The sequence below is a fragment of the Eleutherodactylus coqui genome, chromosome 8, assembly GCF_035609145.1.
Source record: "Eleutherodactylus coqui strain aEleCoq1 chromosome 8, aEleCoq1.hap1, whole genome shotgun sequence".
NCBI lineage: Eukaryota > Metazoa > Chordata > Amphibia > Anura > Eleutherodactylidae > Eleutherodactylus > Eleutherodactylus coqui.
Window position 1 is genome coordinate 203,085,914 of NC_089844.1, and position 20,668 is coordinate 203,106,581.

Here is a 20,668-nt window from a genome sequence, read left to right on the forward strand (position 1 = left end):
TGGAATTTTACATTATGACATCATAATGGAATTTTGCATTATGACATCATAATGGAATTTTGCATTATGACATCATAATGGAATGTTACATTATGACATCATAATGGAATTTTTTATTATGACATCATAATGGAATTTTGCATTATGACATCATAATGGAATTTTGCATTATGACATCATAATGGAATGTTACATTATGACGTCATAATGGCATTTTGCATTATGACATCATAATGGAATTTTGCATTATGACATCATAATGGAAGTTACATTATGACGTCATAATGGAATTTTGCATTATGACATCATAATGGAATTTTACATTATGACATCATAATGGAATTTTGCATTATGACATCATAATGGAATTTTGCATTATGACATCATAATGGAATTTTACATTATGACATCATAATGGAATTTTGCATTATGACATCATAATGGAATTTTGCATTATGACATCATAATGGAATGTTACATTATGACATCATAATGGAATTTTGCATTATGACATCATAATGGAATGTTACATTATGACATCATAATGGCATTTTGCATTATGACATCATAATGGAATTTTGCATTATGACATCATAATGGAATTTTGCATTATGACATCATAATGGAATTTTGCATTATCACATCATAATGGAATTTTGCATTATGACATCATAATGGAATTTTGCATTATGACATCATAATGGAATTTTACATTATGACATCATAATGGAATATTGCATTATGACATCATAATGGAATTTTGCATTATGACATCATAATGGAATGTTGCATTATGACATCATAATGGAATTTTACATTATGACATCATAATGGAATATTGCATTATGACATCATAATGGAATGTTACATTATGACATCATAATGGAATTTTGCATTATGACATCATAATGGAATGTTACATTATGACATCATAATGGAATTTTGCATTATGACATCATAATGGAATGTTACATTATGACATCATAATGGCATTTTGCATTATGACATCATAATGGAATTTTGCATTATGACATCATAATGGAATTTTGCATTATGACATCATAATGGAATTTTGCATTATGACATCATAATGGAATTTAAATTATGAGCTCATAATGGAATTTGGCATTATGACATCATAATGGTATGATACATTATGACATCATAATGGAATTTTGCATTTTGACATCATAATGGAATGTTACATTATGACATCATAATGGAATTTTGCATTATGACATCATAATGGAATTTTGCATTATGACATCATAATGGAATTTTACATTATGACATCATAATGGAATTTTGCATTATGACATCATAATGGAATTTTGCATTATGACATCATAATGGAATTTTGCATTATGACATCATAATGGAATGTTACATTATGACATCATAATGGAATTTTGCATTATGACATCATAATGGAATGTTACATTATGACATCATAATAGAATTTTGCATTATGACATCATAATGGAATTTACATTATGACATCATAATGGAATTTTACATTATGACATCATAATAGAATTTTGCATTATGACATCATAATGGAATGTTACATTATGACATCATAATGGAATTTTGCATTATGACATCATAATGGAATGTTACATTATGACATCATAATGGAATTTTGCATTATGACATCATAATGGAATGTTACATTATGACATCATAATGGCATTTTGCATTATGACATCATAATGGAATTTTGCATTATGACATCATAATGGAATGTTACATTATGACATCATAATGGAATTTTGCATTATGACATCATAATGGGATTTTACATTATGACATCATAATGGAATTTTGCATTATGACATCATAATGGAATTTTGCATTATGACATCATAATGGAATTTTGCATTATGACATCATAATGGAATTTTACATTATGACATCATAATGGAATTTTGCATTATGACATCATAATGGAATTTTTCATTATGACATCATAATGGAATGTTACATTATGACATCATAATGGAATTTTGCATTATGACATCATAATGGAATGTTACATTATGACATCATAATAGAATTTTGCATTATGACATCATAATGGAATGTTGCATTATGACATCATAATGGAATGTTACATTATGACATCATAATGGAATTTTGCATTATGACATCATAATGGAATGTTACATTATGACATCATAATGGAATTTTGCATTATGACATCATAATGGAATGTTGCATTATGACATCATAATGGAATTTTGCATTATGACATCATAATGGAATGTTGCATTATGACATCATAATGGAATTTTACATTATGACATCATAATGGAATTTTGCATTATGACATCATAATGGAATTTTGCATTATGACATCATAATGGAATTTTGCATTATGACATCATAATGGAATTTTGCATTATGACATCATAATGGAATTTTGCATTATGACATCATAATGGAATGTTACATTATGACATCATAATGGAATTTTGCATTATGACATCATAATGGAATGTTACATTATGACATCATAATGGAATTTTGCATTATGACATCATAATGGAATGTTGCATTATGACATCATAATGGAATTTTGCATTATGACATCATAATGGAATTTTGCATTATGACATCATAATGGAATGTTACATTATGACGTAATAATGGCATTTTGCATTATGACATCATAATGGAATTTTGCATTAAGACATCATAATGGAATGTTACATTATGACATCATAATAAAATTTTGCATTATGACATCATAATGGAATGTTACATTATGACATCATAATGGAATTTTGCATTATGACATCATAATGGAATGTTGCATTATGACATCATAATGGAATTTTGCATTATGACATCATAATGGAATGTTGCATTATGACATCATAATGGAATTTTACATTATGACATCATAATGGAATGTTACATTATGACATCATAATAGAATTTTGCATTATGACATCATAATGGAATGTTGCATTATGACATCATAATGGAATGTTACATTATGACATCATAATGGAATTTTGCATTATGACATCATAATGGAATGTTACATTATGACATCATAATGGAATTTTGCATTATGACATCATAATGGAATGTTGCATTATGACATCATAATGGAATTTTGCATTATGACATCATAATGGAATGTTGCATTATGACATCATAATGGAATTTTACATTATGACATCATAATGGAATTTTGCATTATGACATCATAATGGAATTTTGCATTATGACATCATAATGGAATTTTGCATTATGACATCATAATGGAATTTTGCATTATGACATCATAATGGAATTTTGCATTATGACATCATAATGGAATGTTACATTATGACATCATAATGGAATTTTGCATTATGACATCATAATGGAATGTTACATTATGACATCATAATGGAATTTTGCATTATGACATCATAATGGAATGTTGCATTATGACATCATAATGGAATTTTGCATTATGACATCATAATGGAATTTTGCATTATGACATCATAATGGAATGTTACATTATGACGTAATAATGGCATTTTGCATTATGACATCATAATGGAATTTTGCATTAAGACATCATAATGGAATGTTACATTATGACATCATAATAAAATTTTGCATTATGACATCATAATGGAATGATACATTATGACATCATAATGGAATTTTTCATTATGACATCATAATGGGATTTTACATTATGACATCATAATGGAATTTTGCATTATGACATCATAATGGAATTTTACATTATGACATCATAATGGAATTTTACATTATGACATCATAATGGAATTTTGCATTATGACATCATAATGGAATTTTGCATTATGACATCATAATGGAATGTTACATTATGACATCATAATGGAATTTTTTATTATGACATCATAATGGAATTTTGCATTATGACATCATAATGGAATTTTGCATTATGACATCATAATGGAATTTTGCATTATGACATCATAATGGAATTTTGCATCATGACATCATAATGGAATGTTACATTATGACGTCATAATGGCATTTTGCATTATGACATCATAATGGAATTTTGCATTATGACATCATAATGGAATGTTACATTATGACGTCATAATGGAATTTTGCATTATGACATCATAATGGAATTTTACATTATGACATCATAATGGAATTTTGCATTATGACATCATAATGGAATTTTGCATTATGACATCATAATGGAATTTTGCATTATGACATCATAATGGAATTTTGCATTATGACATCATAATGGAATGTTACATTATGACATCATAATGGAATTTTGCATTATGACATCATAATGGAATGTTACATTATGACATCATAATAGAATTTTGCATTATGACATCATAATAGAATTTACATTATGACATCATAATGGAATTTTACATTATGACATCATAATGGAATTTTGCATTATGACATCATAATGGAATGTTACATTATGACATCATAATGGAATTTTGCATTATGACATCATAATGGAATGTTACATTATGACATCATAATGGAATTTTGCATTATGACATCATAATGGAATGTTACATTATGACATCATAATGGAATTTTGCATTATGACATCATAATGGAATGTTACATTATGACATCATAATGGCATTTTGCATTATGACATCATAATGGAATTTTGCATTATGACATCATAATGGAATGTTACATTATGACATCATAATGGAATTTTGCATTATGACATCATAATGGGATTTTACATTATGACATCATAATGGAATTTTGCATTATGACATCATAATGGAATTTTGCATTATGACATCATAATGGAATGTTACATTATGACATCATAATGGAATTTTGCATTATGACATCATAATGGAATGTTACATTATGACATCATAATGGAATTTTGCATTATGACATCATAATGGAATGTTACATTATGACATCATAATGGAGTTTTGCATTATGACATCATAATGGAATTTTACATTATGACATCATAATGGAATTTTGCATTATGACATCATAATGGAATTTTGCATTATGACATCATAATGGAATGTTACATTATGACATCATAATGGAATTTTGCATTATGACATCATAATGGAATGTTACATTATGACATCATAATGGAATGTTACATTATGACATCATAATGGAATTTTGCATTATGACATCATAATGGAATTTTGCATTATGACATCATAATGGAATTTTGCATCATGACATCATAATGGAATGTTACATTATGACGTCATAATGGCATTTTGCATTATGACATCATAATGGAATTTTGCATTATGACATCATAATGGAATGTTACATTATGACATCATAATGGAATTTTGCATTATGACATCATAATGGAATTTTACATTATGACATCATAATGGAATTTTGCATTATGACATCATAATGGAATTTTGCATTATGACATCATAATGGAATTTTGCATTATGACATCATAATGGAATTTTGCATTATGACATCATAATGGAATGTTACATTATGACATCATAATGGAATTTTGCATTATGACATCATAATGGAATGTTACATTATGACATCATAATAGAATTTTGCATTATGACATCATAATGGAATTTACATTATGACATCATAATGGAATTTTACATTATGACATCATAATGGAATTTTGCATTATGACATCATAATGGAATGTTACATTATGACATCATAATGGAATTTTGCATTATGACATCATAATGGAATGTTACATTATGACATCATAATGGAATTTTGCATTATGACATCATAATGGAATGTTACATTATGACATCATAATGGCATTTTGCATTATGACATCATAATGGAATTTTGCATTATGACATCATAATGGAATGTTACATTATGACATCATAATGGAATTTTGCATTATGACATCATAATGGGATTTTACATTATGACATCATAATGGAATTTTGCATTATGACATCATAATGGAATTTTGCATTATTACATCATAATGGAATGTTACATTATGACATCATAATGGAATTTTGCATTATGACATCATAATGGAATGTTACATTATGACATCATAATGGAATTTTGCATTATGACATCATAATGGAATGTTACATTATGACATCATAATGGAGTTTTGCATTATGACATCATAATGGAATTTTACATTATGACATCATAATGGAATTTTGCATTATGACATCATAATGGAATTTTGCATTATGACATCATAATGGAATGTTACATTATGACATCATAATGGAATTTTGCATTATGACATCATAATGGAATGTTACATTATGACATCATAATGGAATGTTACATTATGACATCATAATGGAATTTTGCATTATGACATCATAATGGAATTTTGCATTATGACATCATAATGGAATGTTACATTATGACGTCATAATGGCATTTTGCATTATGACATCATAATGGAATTTTGCATTAAGACATCATAATGGAATGTTACATTATGACATCATAATAAAATTTTGCATTATGACATCATAATGGAATGATACATTATGACATCATAATGGAATTTTTTATTATGACATCATAATGGAATTTTGCATTATGACATCATAATGGAATTTTGCATTATGACATCATAATGGAATTTTGCATTATGACATCATAATGGAATTTTGCATCATGACATCATAATGGAATGTTACATTATGACATCATAATGGAATTTTGCATTATGACATCATAATGGAATGTTACATTATGACATCATAATGGAATTTTGCATTATGACATCATAATGGAATGTTACATTATGACATCATAATGGCATTTTGCATTATGACATCATAATGGAATTTTGCATTATGACATCATAATGGAATGTTACATTATGACATCATAATGGAATTTTGCATTATGACATCATAATGGGATTTTACATTATGACATCATAATGGAATTTTGCATTATGACATCATAATGGAATTTTGCATTATGACATCATAATGGAATGTTACATTATGACATCATAATGGAATGTTACATTATGACATCATAATGGAATTTTGCATTTTGACATCATAATGGAATGTTACATTATGACATCATAATGGAATTTTGCATTATGACATCATAATGGAATGTTACATTATGACGTCATAATGGCATTTTGCATTATGACATCATAATGGAATTTTGCATTATGACATCATAATGGAATGTTACATTATGACGTCATAATGGAATTTTGCATTATGACATCATAATGGAATTTACATTATGACATCATAATGGAATTTTACATTATGACATCATAATGGAATTTTGCATTATGACATCATAATGGAATGTTACATTATGACATCATAATGGAATTTTGCATTATGACATCATAATGGAATGTTACATTATGACATCATAATGGAATTTTGCATTATGACATCATAATGGAATGTTACATTATGACATCATAATGGCATTTTGCATTATGACATCATAATGGAATTTTGCATTATGACATCATAATGGAATGTTACATTATGACATCATAATGGAATTTTGCATTATGACATCATAATGGGATTTTACATTATGACATCATAATGGAATTTTGCATTATGACATCATAATGGAATTTTGCATTATTACATCATAATGGAATGTTACATTATGACATCATAATGGAATTTTGCATTATGACATCATAATGGAATGTTACATTATGACATCATAATGGAATTTTGCATTATGACATCATAATGGAATGTTACATTATGACATCATAATGGAGTTTTGCATTATGACATCATAATGGAATTTTACATTATGACATCATAATGGAATTTTGCATTATGACATCATAATGGAATTTTGCATTATGACATCATAATGGAATGTTACATTATGACATCATAATGGAATTTTGCATTATGACATCATAATGGAATGTTACATTATGACATCATAATGGAATGTTACATTATGACATCATAATGGAATTTTGCATTATGACATCATAATGGAATTTTGCATTATGACATCATAATGGAATGTTACATTATGACGTCATAATGGCATTTTGCATTATGACATCATAATGGAATTTTGCATTAAGACATCATAATGGAATGTTACATTATGACATCATAATAAAATTTTGCATTATGACATCATAATGGAATGATACATTATGACATCATAATGGAATTTTTTATTATGACATCATAATGGAATTTTGCATTATGACATCATAATGGAATTTTGCATTATGACATCATAATGGAATTTTGCATTATGACATCATAATGGAATTTTGCATCATGACATCATAATGGAATGTTACATTATGACGTCATAATGGCATTTTGCATTATGACATCATAATGGAATTTTGCATTATGACATCATAATGGAATGTTACATTATGATGTCATAATGGAATTTTGCATTATGACATCATAATGGAATTTTACATTATGACATCATAATGGAATTTTGCATTATGACATCATAATGGAATTTTACATTATGACATCATAATGTTATTTTGCATTATGACATCATAATGGAATTTAAATTATGAGCTCATAATGGAATTTGGCATTATGACATCATAATGGAATGATACATTATGACATCATAATGGAATTTTGCATTTTGACATCATAATGGAATGTTACATTATGACATCATAATGGAATTTTGCATTATGACATCATAATGGAATTTTGCATTATGACATCATAATGGAATTTTGCATTATGACATCATAATGGAATTTTGCATCATGACATCATAATGGAATGTTACATTATGACGTCATAATGGCATTTTGCATTATGACATCATAATGGAATTTTGCATTATGACATCATAATGGAATGTTACATTATGATGTCATAATGGAATTTTGCATTATGACATCATAATGGAATTTTACATTATGACATCATAATGGAATTTTGCATTATGACATCATAATGGAATTTTACATTATGACATCATAATGTTATTTTGCATTATGACATCATAATGGAATTTAAATTATGAGCTCATAATGGAATTTGGCATTATGACATCATAATGGAATGATACATTATGACATCATAATGGAATTTTGCATTTTGACATCATAATGGAATGTTACATTATGACATCATAATGGAATTTTGCATTATGACATCATAATGGAATTTTACATTATGACATCATAATGGAATTTTGCATTATGACATCATAATGGAATTTTGCATTATGACATCATAATGGAATTTTTAATTATGACATCATAATGGAATTTTACATTATGACATCATAATGGAATTTTGCATCATGACATCATAATGGAATTTTTCATTATGACATCATAATGGAATTTTACATTATGACATCATAATGGAGCTTTGCATTATGACATCATAATGGAATTTTTCATTATGACATCATAATGGGATTTTACATTATGACATCATAATGGAATGTTACATTATGACATCATAATGGAATGTTACATTATGACATCATAATAGAATTTTGCATTATGACATCATAATGGAATGTTGCATTATGACATCATAATGGAATTTTACATTATGACATCATAATGGAATATTGCATTATGACATCATAATGGAATGTTACATTATGACATCATAATGGAATTTTGCATTATGACATCATAATGGAATGTTACATTATGACATCATAATGGAATTTTGCATTATGACATCATAATGGAATGTTGCATTATGACATCATAATGGAATTTTGCATTATGACATCATAATGGAATGTTGCATTATGACATCATAATGGAATTTTACATTATGACATCATAATGGAATGTTGCATTATGACATCATAATGGAATTTTGCATTATGACATCATAATGGAATTTTGCATTATGACATCATAATGGAATTTTGCATTATGACATCATAATGGAATTTTGCATTATGACATCATAATGGAATGTTACATTATGACATCATAATGGAATTTTGCATTATGACATCATAATGGAATGTTGCATTATGACATCATAATGGAATTTTGCATTATGACATCATAATGGAATTTTGCATTATGACATCATAATGGAATGTTACATTATGACGTAATAATGGCATTTTGCATTATGACATCATAATGGAATTTTGCATTAAGACATCATAATGGAATGTTACATTATGACATCATAATAAAATTTTGCATTATGACATCATAATGGAATGATACATTATGACATCATAATGGAATTTTTCATTATGACATCATAATGGGATTTTACATTATGACATCATAATGGAATTTTGCATTATGACATCATAATGGAATTTTACATTATGACATCATAATGGAATTTTACATTATGACATCATAATGGAATTTTGCATTATGACATCATAATGGAATTTTGCATTATGACATCATAATGGAATGTTACATTATGACATCATAATGGAATTTTTTATTATGACATCATAATGGAATTTTGCATTATGACATCATAATGGAATTTTGCATTATGACATCATAATGGAATTTTGCATTATGACATCATAATGGAATTTTGCATCATGACATCATAATGGAATGTTACATTATGACGTCATAATGGCATTTTGCATTATGACATCATAATGGAATTTTGCATTATGACATCATAATGGAATGTTACATTATGATGTCATAATGGAATTTTGCATTATGACATCATAATGGAATTTTACATTATGACATCATAATGGAATTTTGCATTATGACATCATAATGGAATTTTACATTATGACATCATAATGTTATTTTGCATTATGACATCATAATGGAATTTTGCATTATGACATCATAATGGAATGTTACATTATGACATCATAATGGAATTTTGCATTATGACATCATAATGGAATGTTACATTATGACATCATAATAGAATTTTGCATTATGACATCATAATGGAATTTACATTATGACATCATAATGGAATTTTACATTATGACATCATAATGGAATTTTGCATTATGACATCATAATGGAATGTTACATTATGACATCATAATGGAATTTTGCATTATGACATCATAATGGAATGTTACATTATGACATCATAATGGAATTTTGCATTATGACATCATAATGGAATGTTACATTATGACATCATAATGGCATTTTGCATTATGACATCATAATGGAATTTTGCATTATGACATCATAATGGAATGTTACATTATGACATCATAATGGAATTTTGCATTATGACATCATAATGGGATTTTACATTATGACATCATAATGGAATTTTGCATTATGACATCATAATGGAATTTTGCATTATGACATCATAATGGAATGTTACATTATGACATCATAATGGAATGTTACATTATGACATCATAATGGAATTTTGCATTTTGACATCATAATGGAATGTTACATTATGACATCATAATGGAATTTTGCATTATGACATCATAATGGAATGTTACATTATGACGTCATAATGGCATTTTGCATTATGACATCATAATGGAATTTTGCATTATGACATCATAATGGAATGTTACATTATGACGTCATAATGGAATTTTGCATTATGACATCATAATGGAATTTTACATTATGACATCATAATGGAATTTTGCATTATGACATCATAATGGAATTTTACATTATGACATCATAATGGAATTTTGCATTATGACATCATAATGGAATTTTGCATTATGACATCATAATGGAATGTTACATTATGACGTCATAATGGCATTTTGCATTATGACATCATAATGGAATTTTGCATTAAGACATCATAATGGAATGTTACATTATGACATCATAATAAAATTTTGCATTATGACATCATAATGGAATGATACATTATGACATCATAATGGAATTTTTCATTATGACATCATAATGGGATTTTACATTATGACATCATAATGGAATTTTGCATTATGACATCATAATGGAATTTTACATTATGACATCATAATGGAATTTTACATTATGACATCATAATGGAATTTTGCATTATGACATCATAATGGAATTTTGCATTATGACATCATAATGGAATGTTACATTATGACATCATAATGGGATTTTTTATTATGACATCATAATGGAATTTTGCATTATGACATCATAATGGAATTTTGCATTATGACATCATAATGGAATGTTACATTATGACGTCATAATGGCATTTTCCATTATGACATCATAATGGAATTTTGCATTATGACATCATAATGGAATGTTACATTATGATGTCATAATGGAATTTTGCATTATGACATCATAATGGAATTTTACATTATGACATCATAATGGAATTTTGCATTATGACATCATAATGGAATTTTGCATTATGACATCATAATGGAATTTTGCATTATGACATCATAATGGAATTTTACATTATGACATCATAATGGAATTTTGCATTATGACATCATAATGGAATTTTGCATTATGACATCATAATGGAATTTTGCATTATGACATCATAATGGAATTTTTTATTATGACATCATAATGGAATTTTTTATTATGACATCATAATGGAATTTTTTATTATGACATCATAATGGAATTTTGCATTATGACATCATAATGGAATTTTGCATTATGACATCATAATGGAATGTTACATTATGACGTCATAATGGCATTTTGCATTATGACATCATAATGGAATTTTGCATTATGACATCATGATGGAATGTTACATTATGATGTCATAATGGAATTTTGCATTATGACATCATAATGGAATTTTACATTATGACATCATAATGGAATTTTGCATTATGACATCATAATGGAATTTTACATTATGACATCATTATGGAATTTTACATTATGACATCATAATGGAATTTTGCATTATGACATCATAATGGAATTTTGCATCATGACATCATAATGGAATGTTACATTATGACGTCATAATGGCATTTTGCATTATGACATCATAATGGAATTTTGCATTATGACATCATAATGGAATGTTACATTATGATGTCATAATGGAATTTTGCATTATGACATCATAATGGAATTTTACATTATGACATCATAATGGAATTTTGCATTATGACATCATAATGGAATTTTGCATTATGACATCATAATGGAATTTTGCATTATGACATCATAATGGAATTTTGCATTATGACATCATAATGGAATTTTGCATTATGACATCATAATGGAATGTTACATTATGACATCATAATGGAATTTTGCATTATGACATCATAATGGAATGTTACATTATGACATCATAATAGAATTTTGCATTATGACATCATAATGGAATTTACATTATGACATCATAATGGAATTTTACATTATGACATCATAATGGAATTTTGCATTATGACATCATAATGGAATGTTACATTATGACATCATAATGGAATTTTGCATTATGACATCATAATGGAATGTTACATTATGACATCATAATGGAATTCTGCATTATGACATCATAATGGAATTTTGCATTATGACATCATAATGGAATGTTACATTATGACATCATAATGGAATTTTGCATTATGACATCATAATGGAATGTTACATTATGACATCATAATGGAATTTTGCATTATGACATCATAATGGAATGTTACATTATGACATCATAATGGAGTTTTGCATTATGACATCATAATGGAATTTTACATTATGACATCATAATGGAATTTTGCATTATGACATCATAATGGAATTTTGCATTATGACATCATAATGGAATGTTACATTATGACATCATAATGGAATTTTGCATTATGACATCATAATGGAATGTTACATTATGACATCATAATGGAATGTTACATTATGACATCATAATGGAATTTTGCATTATGACATCATAATGGAATGTTACATTATGACATCATAATGGAATTTTGCATTATGACATCATAATGGAATGTTGCATTATGACATCATAATGGAATTTTGCATTATGACATCATAATGGAATGTTGCATTATGACATCATAATGGAATTTTACATTATGACATCATAATGGAATTTTGCATTATGACATCATAATGGAATGTTGCATTATGACATCATAATGGAATTTTACATTATGACATCATAATGGAATGTTGCATTATGACATCATAATGGAATTTTGCATTATGACATCATAATGGAATTTTGCATTATGACATCATAATGGAATTTTGCATTATGACATCATAATGGAATTTTGCATTATGACATCATAATGGAATGTTACATTATGACATCATAATGGAATTTTGCATTATGACATCATAATGGAATGTTGCATTATGACATCATAATGGAATTTTGCATTATGACATCATAATGGAATTTTGCATTATGACATCATAATGGAATGTTACATTATGACGTAATAATGGCATTTTGCATTATGACATCATAATGGAATTTTGCATTAAGACATCATAATGGAATGTTACATTATGACATCATAATAAAATTTTGCATTATGACATCATAATGGAATGATACATTATGACATCATAATGGAATTTTTCATTATGACATCATAATGGGATTTTACATTATGACATCATAATGGAATTTTGCATTATGACATCATAATGGAATTTTACATTATGACATCATAATGGAATTTTACATTATGACATCATAATGGAATTTTGCATTATGACATCATAATGGAATTTTGCATTATGACATCATAATGGAATGTTACATTATGACATCATAATGGAATTTTTTATTATGACATCATAATGGAATTTTGCATTATGACATCATAATGGAATTTTGCATTATGACATCATAATGGAATTTTGCATTATGACATCATAATGGAATTTTGCATCATGACATCATAATGGAATGTTACATTATGACGTCATAATGGCATTTTGCATTATGACATCATAATGGAATTTTGCATTATAACATCATAATGGAATGTTACATTATGATGTCATAATGGAATTTTGCATTATGACATCATAATGGAATTTTACATTATGACATCATAATGGAATTTTGCATTATGACATCATAATGGAATTTTACATTATGACATCATAATGTTATTTTGCATTATGACATCATAATGGAATTTTGCATTATGACATCATAATGGAATGTTACATTATGACATCATAATGGAATTTTGCATTATGACATCATAATGGAATGTTACATTATGACATCATAATAGAATTTTGCATTATGACATCATAATGGAATTTACATTATGACATCATAATGGAATTTTACATTATGACATCATAATGGAATTTTGCATTATGACATCATAATGGAATGTTACATTATGACATCATAATGGAATTTTGCATTATGACATCATAATGGAATGTTACATTATGACATCATAATGGAATTTTGCATTATGACATCATAATGGAATGTTACATTATGACATCATAATGGCATTTTGCATTATGACATCATAATGGAATTTTGCATTATGACATCATAATGGAATGTTACATTATGACATCATAATGGAATTTTGCATTATGACATCATAATGGGATTTTACATTATGACATCATAATGGAATTTTGCATTATGACATCATAATGGAATTTTGCATTATGACATCATAATGGAATGTTACATTATGACATCATAATGGAATGTTACATTATGACATCATAATGGAATTTTGCATTTTGACATCATAATGGAATGTTACATTATGACATCATAATGGAATTTTGCATTATGACATCATAATGGAATGTTACATTATGACGTCATAATGGCATTTTGCATTATGACATCATAATGGAATTTTGCATTATGACATCATAATGGAATGTTACATTATGACGTCATAATGGAATTTTGCATTATGACATCATAATGGAATTTTACATTATGACATCATAATGGAATTTTGCATTATGACATCATAATGGAATTTTACATTATGACATCATAATGGAATTTTGCATTATGACATCATAATGGAATTTTGCATTATGACATCATAATGGAATGTTACATTATGACGTCATAATGGCATTTTGCATTATGACATCATAATGGAATTTTGCATTAAGACATCATAATGGAATGTTACATTATGACATCATAATAAAATTTTGCATTATGACATCATAATGGAATGATACATTATGACATCATAATGGAATTTTTCATTATGACATCATAATGGGATTTTACATTATGACATCATAATGGAATTTTGCATTATGACATCATAATGGAATTTTACATTATGACATCATAATGGAATTTTACATTATGACATCATAATGGAATTTTGCATTATGACATCATAATGGAATTTTGCATTATGACATCATAATGGAATGTTACATTATGACATCATAATGGGATTTTTTATTATGACATCATAATGGAATTTTGCATTATGACATCATAATGGAATTTTGCATTATGACATCATAATGGAATGTTACATTATGACGTCATAATGGCATTTTCCATTATGACATCATAATGGAATTTTGCATTATGACATCATAATGGAATGTTACATTATGATGTCATAATGGAATTTTGCATTATGACATCATAATGGAATTTTACATTATGACATCATAATGGAATTTTGCATTATGACATCATAATGGAATTTTGCATTATGACATCATAATGGAATTTTGCATTATGACATCATAATGGAATTTTACATTATGACATCATAATGGAATTTTGCATTATGACATCATAATGGAATTTTGCATTATGACATCATAATGGAATTTTGCATTATGACATCATAATGGAATTTTGCATTATGACATCATAATGGAATTTTTTATTATGACATCATAATGGAATTTTTTATTATGACATCATAATGGAATTTTGCATTATGACATCATAATGGAATTTTGCATTATGACATCATAATGGAATGTTACATTATGACGTCATAATGGCATTTTGCATTATGACATCATAATGGAATTTTGCATTATGACATCATGATGGAATGTTACATTATGATGTCATAATGGAATTTTGCATTATGACATCATAATGGAATTTTACATTATGACATCATAATGGAATTTTGCATTATGACATCATAATGGAATTTTACATTATGACATCATTATGGAATTTTACATTATGACATCATAATGGAATTTTGCATTATGACATCATAATGGAATTTTGCATCATGACATCATAATGGAATGTTACATTATGACGTCATAATGGCATTTTGCATTATGACATCATAATGGAATTTTGCATTATGACATCATAATGGAATGTTACATTATGATGTCATAATGGAATTTTGCATTATGACATCATAATGGAATTTTACATTATGACATCATAATGGAATTTTGCATTATGACATCATAATGGAATTTTGCATTATGACATCATAATGGAATTTTGCATTATGACATCATAATGGAATTTTGCATTATGACATCATAATGGAATTTTGCATTATGACATCATAATGGAATGTTACATTATGACATCATAATGGAATTTTGCATTATGACATCATAATGGAATGTTACATTATGACATCATAATAGAATTTTGCATTATGACATCATAATGGAATTTACATTATGACATCATAATGGAATTTTACATTATGACATCATAATGGAATTTTGCATTATGACATCATAATGGAATGTTACATTATGACATCATAATGGAATTTTGCATTATGACATCATAATGGAATGTTACATTATGACATCATAATGGAATTTTGCATTATGACATCATAATGGAATGTTACATTATGACATCATAATGGAATTTTGCATTATGACATCATAATGGAATGTTACATTATGACATCATAATGGCATTTTGCATTATGACATCATAATGGAATTTTGCATTATGACATCATAATGGAATGTTACATTATGACATCATAATGGAATTTTGCAATATGACATCATAATGGGATTTTACATTATGACATCATAATGGAATTCTGCATTATGACATCATAATGGAATTTTGCATTATGACATCATAATGGAATGTTACATTATGACATCATAATGGAATTTTGCATTATGACATCATAATGGAATGTTACATTATGACATCATAATGGAATTTTGCATTATGACATCATAATGGAATGTTACATTATGACATCATAATGGAGTTTTGCATTATGACATCATAATGAAATTTTACATTATGACATCATAATGGAATTTTGCATTATGACATCATAATGGAATTTTGCATTATGACATCATAATGGAATGTTACATTATGACATCATAATGGAATTTTGCATTATGACATCATAATGGAATGTTACATTATGACATCATAATGGAATGTTACATTATGACATCATAATGGAATTTTGCATTATGACATCATAATGGAATTTTGCATTATGACATCATAATGGAATGTTACATTATGACGTCATAATGGCATTTTGCATTATGACATCATAATGGAATTTTGCATTAAGACATCATAATGGAATGTTACATTATGACATCATAATAAAATTTTGCATTATGACATCATAATGGAATGATACATTATGACATCATAATGGAATTTTTCATTATGACATCATAATGGGATTTTACATTATGACATCATAATGGAATTTTGCATTATGACATCATAATGGAATTTTACATTATGACATCATAATGGAATTTTACATTATGACATCATAATGGAATTTTGCATTATGACATCATAATGGAATTTTGCATTATGACATCATAATGGAATGTTACATTATGACATCATAATGGAATTTTTTATTATGACATCATAATGGAATTTTGCATTATGACATCATAATGGAATTTTGCATTATGACATCATAATGGAATGTTACATTATGACGTCATAATGACATTTTGCATTATGACATCATAATGGAATTTTGCATTATGACATCATAATGGAATGTTACATTATGATGTCATAATGGAATTTTGCATTATGACATCATAATGGAATTTTACATTATGACATCATAATGGAATTTTGCATTATGACATCATAATGGAATTTTGCATTATGACATCATAATGGAATTTTACATTATGACATCATAATGGAATTTTGCATTATGACATCATAATGGAATTTTGCATTATGACATCATAATGGAATTTTGCATTATGACATCATAATGGAATTTTGCATTATGACATCATAATGGAATGTTACATTATGACATCATAATGGAATTTTTTATTATGACATCATAATGGAATTTTGCATTATGACATCATAATGGAATTTTGCATTATGACATCATAATGGATTTTTGCATTATGACATCATAATGGAATGTTACATTATGACGTCATAATGGCATTTTGCATTATGACATCATAATGGAATTTTACATTATGACATCATAATGGAATTTTGCATTATGACATCATAATGGAATGTTACATTATGACATCATAATGGAATTTTGCATTATGACATCATAATGGAATGTTACATTATGACATCATAATGGAATTTTGCATTATGACATCATAATGGAATGTTACATTATGACATCATAATGGCATTTTGCATTATGACATCATAATGGAATTTTGCATTATGACATCATAATGGAATGTTACATTATGACATCATAATGGAATTTTGCATGATGACATCATAATGGGATTTTACATTATGACATCATAATGGAATTTTGCATTATGACATCATAATGGAATTTTGCATTATGACATCATAATGGAATTTTGCATTATGACATCATAATGGAATTTTGCATTATGACATCATAATGCAATTTTGCATTATGACATCATAATGGAATTTTGCATTATGACATCATAATGGAATTTTGCATTATGCCATCATAATGGAATTTTGCATTATGACATTATAATGGAATTTTACATTATGACATCATAATGGAATGTTACATTATGACATCATAATGGAATTTTGCATTATGACATCATAATGGAATTTAAATTATGAGCTCATAATGGAATTTGGCATTATGACATCATAATGGAATGATACATTATGACATCATAATGGAATTTTGCATTTTGACATCATAATGGAATGTTACATTATGACATCATAATGGAATTTTGCATTATGACATCATAATGGAATTTTACATTATGACATCATAATGGAATTTTGCATTATGACATCATAATGGAATTTTGCATTATGACATCATAATGGAATTTTTAATTATGACATCATAATGGAATTTTACATTATGACATCATAATGGAATTTTGCATCATGACATCATAATGGAATTTTTCATTATGACATCATAATGGAATTTTACATTATGACATCATAATGGAGCTTTGCATTATGACATCATAATGGAATTTTTCATTATGACATCATAATGGGATTTTACATTATGACATCATAATGGAATTTTGCATTATGACATCATAATGGAATTTTGCATTATGACATCATAATGGAATGTTACATTATGACGTCATAATGGCATTTTGCATTATGACATCATAATGGAATTTTGCATTAAGACATCATAATGGAATGTTACATTATGACATCATAATAAAATTTTGCATTATGACATCATAATGGAATGATACATTATGACATCATAATGGAATTTTTCATTATGACATCATAATGGGATTTTACATTATGACATCATAATGGAATTTTGC